Genomic DNA, 6,887 nt, shown 5'->3' on the forward strand with positions numbered 1-6,887 from the left:
CTTTCACTACCCTTCCCAGCCTCTGGTAACCATCCTTCCACTGTCTATATCCATGAATTTAATTGTTTTGATTTTTAGATCCAAGAAATAAGTGAGACCATGTGACATTTGATCATAAAACCTTTGCTATGGCCTATGTCCAGAATACTATATTCTAGACTTTTGTCTCCGGTTTTTATAGTTTTAAGTTTTACATTTAGGTCTTTATTCTATCTTAAGTTGATTTTTTTAATATGTTAGAAGGAAGTTGTACAATTTCACTCTTCTGAATATAGCTAACCAGTTATTCTAGTACCATTCATTGCCTAGGGAATCCATTCCCCATTGCTTCTAAAATCAGATGGTTGTAAGAGTGCAGCCTGCAAGCTTCTCTAAGCTGTTCCATTGGTTTTGTGTTATGATTTCTGTATCAGATCTATGGTGCTTGCTTACTATAACCTTGGAGTATAGTTTGTGAACCCCCAAAATCTGAGACAGGTATCAGTTAATTTAGAAAGTTTAGTTTGCCAAGGTTGAGGATGCACACCTGTGACACATCCCCAGGAGGTCCAAATGACTTGTGGCCAAGATGGCAAGGGCACAGCTTGGTTTTATACATTTTAGGGGAATATAAGACATAATTAAATATATGTGTAAGATTTACATTGGTTTTATCTGAAGTGATAGGATAACTCAAGGTGAAGATGGGAAAACTTGAAGTGGAGAGGAGGCTTTGAAGTTATAGGTAGACAAGAGAGAAATAGTTGCATTCATTTTTCTGACTGGTCTTTCCAAATGAAGCAGTCAGATATGAATTTATCTCAGCACAGGATGACTCTGAATAGAATTGAAGGCAGGTTTGCCCTAACCAGTGTCCAGCTTGACTTTTTTCTTTAGCTCAATAATTTTGAGCCAAAGATTTATTTTCCTTTCACATTTTCCCTTTTTCTTTAAAAACAAAACAAAACAAAACAAAACAAAAAAAACTATGGGAAATTATCACATTTCAAAATGGCTGAATAGGAACAGATCCGGTTTGCAGTTCCCAGTAAGATCGATGGAGAAGGTGGGTGATTTCTGCATTTCCAACTGAGGTACCCAGTTCATCTCATTGGGACTGGTTGGAGAGTGGGTGCAGCCCACAAAGAGCAAGCCAAAGCAAAGTGGGGAATCGCCTCCCACAGGAAGCAGAAAGAGTCCAAGGATTTCTCTCCCCAAGCCAGGGAAGCCATGAGAGACTGTACCAGGAAGAGTGATGCATTCCAGCCCAGATACTGTGATTTTTCCATGGTCTTCATAACCAGCATATTAAGAGACTCCCTCCAGTGACTATGCCATCAGGGCCCTGGGTTTCAAGAACAAAACTAAGCCATTTGGGCAGACATGGAGCTAATGGCAGGAATTTTTTTTTTTTTTTCTCACACCCCAGGCACACCTGGAATGCCTGCGAGACAGAACCCTTCACTCCCTGGAAGGAGGGCTGAAGACAGGGAGCCAAGTGGTCTGGCTTAGTAGGTTCCACCCTCATGGAGCACAGCAAGCTAAGATCCACTGGCTTGAAATTCTAGCTACGAGCACAGCGATGTGAGGTCAATCTGAATTCTAGAGAAATCAGGCAGAGAGAAACAAATGTACTCTAAATTTTGTTCACAGGAGTATACTCAATTGTTAAAAGCTGTAAATAGCTCGAAAAAAAATTTCTTGTCTCTGAAAAACAAAACGAGGTTCAGCAGTTTTAAGCAAAAAGATAAAAAGGATTACGTCAGTTTTCTGTTGGTTCAATCCATTCAGTTAACTCTTGTTCTGCTGGATATTCATGAGCATTTCAGCTCTTAATGGGTCCTGTACATTTTTATTTCAATGTCACAATCTCTAAAAATATAAGAAACCTGCATTTATGAGCACCTGTTAAAGTGCAATAACTGATTGTAAATCATCTTTTCAAGAGGATCAAAACAAAACAACAAATGTCTGTGAATGACAAAATTTCCAGGGTAGTTGTAGTCAAAGAACACAATTGAGAAATAAATTTGGTTATTTCCTTGTTTTACAATAGCTTAACATAATGACCTAAATTATGACTCACAGCACACACTCAGACATTAGAATTTGAAATATTCCATATGATTTTGGTAGCTATATAAATATTATTCACTAAAATATGTCCTGAAAAAGGTTAAACATTGTTTCTATCCCATGTAACTAAACATGTCAAATAATCCTGTTTACCTATCTTCTGGATGTTCCAGAGGTCTTCTGTAGCATCCAAAATATAGACATCAGACAATCTTGAAACAGAAGTTTCATTTGGGGAAGGCTACCAAACAGATTAAAGGTTTAAAACACGTGATATTATAAAATAGTGTTCAAATAAACATGTTATTATAATTAAGGATATCCTCCGTAACTCATTTTATGACACCAATATAATTCTGATATCGAAACCTGACAGAGATATAAATTAAAACTATATTACAAAGCTACAGTAATTAAAACAGCATAGTACTGGTAACAAAACAGAGATATAGATCAGTGGAACAGAACAGAGGCATCAGAAATAATGCCACATATCTACAACCATCTAATCTTTGACAAACCTGACAAAGATAAGCAATGGGGAAAGGATTCCCTATTTATAAATGGTGTCGGGAAAACAGGCTACCTATATGCAGAAAACTGAAACTGGATCCCTTTTTTTTAATTGCATTTTAGGTTTTGGGGTACATGTGAAAAACATGCAAGATTGTTTCATAGGTACACACATGGAAGTGTGATTTACTGCCTTCCTCCCCAACACCTATATCTGGCACCCTTTCTTACACCTTAATACAAAAATTAACTCCAGATGGATTAAAGATTTAAACATAAAACCTAACACCATAAAAACCCCAAAAGAAAACTGAGGCAATACCATTCAGGACATAGACATTGGCAAGGAATTCATGACAAAAACACCAAAACCAATGGCAACAAAAACCAAAATAGACAAATGGGATCTAATTACTAAAGAGCTTCTGCACAGCAAAAGAAACTATTATTAGAGTGAAGTGGCAACCAACAGAATGGGAAAAGATATTTGCAATCTACCCATCTGTCAAAGGGCTAATATCCAGAATCTACAAAAAACTTAAACAAATTTACAAGAAAAAAACAAATGAGGAAGATCCAAGATGGCCGTTTGGGAACAGCTCAGGATTGCATCTCCAAGTGAAAGCACAGAGGGTGAGTGGACACCACATTTCCAGATGGATTTTTATTGCCCACAGATCAGGAGATTTCAGGCAGAGGAGCCCCACGGGTTGCCAGCATGGCTGTTTTAGCTGATGTGACTGTTCTGGCTAGCGCAGCTGTTTTGGCTGACATGCCTGCTTTGCATGGCGTGGCTGCTTTGCCAGAAACCCGGCGCGACAGTTCTCTGTACAAAATACACTAGTCTGGGTGCCCTTTTAGCTGGTGACTGGAGCCTTGGGAAGTCTCCCATTCATCTGATTAAAAAGGGGACTGAACAGGGAGCCAGGACAGGAGGCTCCTGGGCAAAAAAAAGCTCCACGAATATCAGTGCCACCGCTGTTTAAGCCGGCGCAGTGAGTCACAGCAAAGGAAATCACACAGATCCCGACGCCTTTTCAACAGGCGACTGGAACACCTGGGAGAGAGTCGACTATTCAACTAAAAAAAAAAAAAGGCTCTGAGGCAGGGAGCCAGGTGATCAGGCTCGGCTTGTCCCACCCCCACAAAAGAACAGCAATCAGAAACTGGATTGAGAGTGTCACAGCAAGCACAGCTGAACCCAGGTGGGTCCAGCTCTGTGGGGGAGGGGCGTCCACCATTACTGAGGGACTCCACCACTATGGAGGTAGCCCGTCATTGCTGAGGAAACCCACCATTGTCAAGGCAACCTGCCATTACAGAGAGAATCTGCCAATACAGAGGTGGGCCACCATTGCCAAGGCAGTTCTAACTACACCCATATAAAGAGGACTGCAGGAAAGTTCACATGGCAACTGGGCGGAGCCCACAGCAGCTCAGCAAAGCCTCTGCAGGCAGACAGTGCCTAAGCTGCCTCCTTGCTGGGCAAGGCAGCCCTGAAAAAAAAGGCAGCAGCACAACAGAAACTCATAAATAAAGCCCTAACTCCCTGGGACAGAGCACCTGGGAACAAAAAGCGGTTTATGACTTCTGCTGCAGCAGACCTGAATGTACCTGCCCAGGAGCTCTAAATGAAGAACGGAGCTCACAGCTCAGCACTTGAGCTCCTATAAAGGACAGACTGTCTCCTCAAGCAGCTCGCTGACCCCCATATAGCCAAAGAGTCACCTCATAAAGAAGAGATTGACATTTGGCGGGTATCCTTCTGGGACAAAGATAGCAGAAGAAGAAACTGGTAGCAACCCTTACTGTTCTACAGCTGCTACAGGTGATCCCCAGGCAAGCAGTGCCTGGAGTGGACCTCAGCAGTCCTAAAGCAGAGAGGCCAGATTGTTAGAAGAAAAACTAAGAAACAGAAATAGCTTCATCATCAACAAACAGAATGTCCACTCAGAGACCCAATCTGTAAGTCAGCAACTACAAAGATGACACGTGGATAAATTCACAAAGATGGGAAGAAACCAGCGCAAAAAGGATGAAAACACCCGAAACCAGATCACCTCTCTTCCTACAAGGGATCACAACTCCTCACCAGCAAGGGAACAAGACTGGATGGAGAATGAGTGTGATGAAATGACAGAATCAGGCTTCAGAAGGTGGGTAATAAGAAATTTCTGTGAGCTAAAAGAACATGTTCTAACCCAATGCAAAGAAACTAAGAACGTTGAAAAAAGATTGGATGAAATGCTAACGAGAATGAACAAAATAGAAAGGAATATAAGTGAATTGATGGAGCTGAAAAACACAACACGAGAACTTTGCGCAGCATGCACAAGTTTCAACAGCTGAACTGAACAAGCAGAAGAAAGGATATCAGAGGTCAAAGATCAACTCAATGAAATATAACGAGAAGGCAAGATTAGAGAAAAAAGGGTAAAAAGGAGCGAACAAAGTCTCCAAGAAATGTGGAACTATGTGAAAAGACCTAATCTATGTTTGATAGGTGTACCTGAATGCGATGAAGAGAGTGAATCCAAGCTGGAAAATACTCTTTAGGATATTATCCAGGAGAACTTCCCCAACCTAGCAAGGCAGGCCAATATTCAAGTCCAGGAAATACAGAGAACACCACAAAGATATTCCTCAAGAAGAGCAACCCCAAGGCATATAATTTTCAGATTTACCAGGGTTGAAATGAAGGAGAAAATGCTAAGGGCAACCAGAGAGAAAGGTCGGGTTACCCACAAAGGGAATCCCATCAGACTCACAGCAGATCTCTCGGCAGAAACCCTACAAGCCAGAAGAGAGTGGGGACCAATATTCAACATCCTTAAAGAAAAGAACTTTCAACCCAGAATTTCATATCCAGCCAAACTAAGCTTCATAAGTGAAGGAAAAATAAAATCCTTTGCAAACAAGCAAGTACTCAGAGATTTCATCACCACCAGGCCTGCTTTACAAGAGCTCCTGAAAGAGGCTCCACACATAGAAAGGAACAACCAATACCAGCCACTCCGAAAATAAACCAAATGGTAAAAAGCATCAACACAGTGAAGAATCTGCATCAACTAACGGGCAAAACAGCCAGCTAGCATTAAAATAGCAGTATAAAATCCTCACATAACAACATTAGCCCTAAATGTAAATGGAATAAATGCCCCAATCAAAAGATACAGACTGGCATAAAAAGCCAAAACCCATTGGTGTGCTGTATCCACGAAACCAATCACACATGCAAGGATACACAAAGGCTCAAAATAAAGGGATGGGGGAAGATTTACCAAGGAAATGGAGAACAAAAATAGCAGGATTTGCAATTCTCGTCTCTGATAAAATAGACTTTAAAGCAACAAAGTTCAAAAGAGACAAAGAAGGACATTACATAATGGTAAAAGGATCAATGCAACAAGAAGAGCTAACAATCCTAAATATATACACACCCAATACAGGAGCAGCCAGAAACATAAGGCAAGCTCTTAATGACTTACAAAGAGACTTAGACTCCCACACAATAATAGTGGGAGATTTTAACACCCCATTGTCAATATAAGACATATCAATGAGACAGAAAATTAATAAGGATATCCAGGACTTGAACTGAGACCTGGAACAAGCAAACCTAATAGACATTTACAGAACTCTCCACCCTAAATCCACAGAATATACATTCTCAGCACCACATCACATCTATTCTAAAATTGACCACATAATTGGAAGCAAATCACTCCTCAGCAAATGCAAAAGAACGGATATCATAACAAGCATTCACTCAGACCACAGTGCACTCAAGTTAGAACTCAGAATTCAGAAACTAACTCAGAACTGCACAGCTTAATGGAAACTGAACAGTGTGCTCTTGAATGTTGACTCGATTAACAATGAAATGAAGGCAGAAATAAAGATGTTCTTCGAAACCAATGAGAATGAAGTCACAACATACCAGAATCTCTGGGACACATTTAGCACTGTCTCTAGAGGAATATATATAGCAATAAGTGACAATATGAGAAGCAAGGAGGGATCTAAAATTGACACCCTATCATCAAAATTGAAAGAGCTAGAAGAGCAAGATCAAAAAACTCAAAACCTAGCAGAACACAAGAAATAACTAAGATCAGAGCAGAACTGAAGGAGATGGAGACACAAAAAAACCCTTCAAAAATCAATAAATCCAGGAGCTGGTTTTTCGAAAAGATCAACAAAATACACAGACCACTAGCCAGATTAATAAAAAAGAAAAGAGAGAATAACCAAATTGATGCAATAAAAAAAGATAAAGGGGTTATCACCACAGATTCCACAGAAATTCAAACCATCAT

This window comes from Cebus imitator, unplaced genomic scaffold (genome assembly GCF_001604975.1).
Source record: "Cebus imitator isolate Cc_AM_T3 unplaced genomic scaffold, Cebus_imitator-1.0 Scaffold831, whole genome shotgun sequence".
Taxonomy (NCBI): Eukaryota; Metazoa; Chordata; class Mammalia; order Primates; family Cebidae; genus Cebus; species Cebus imitator.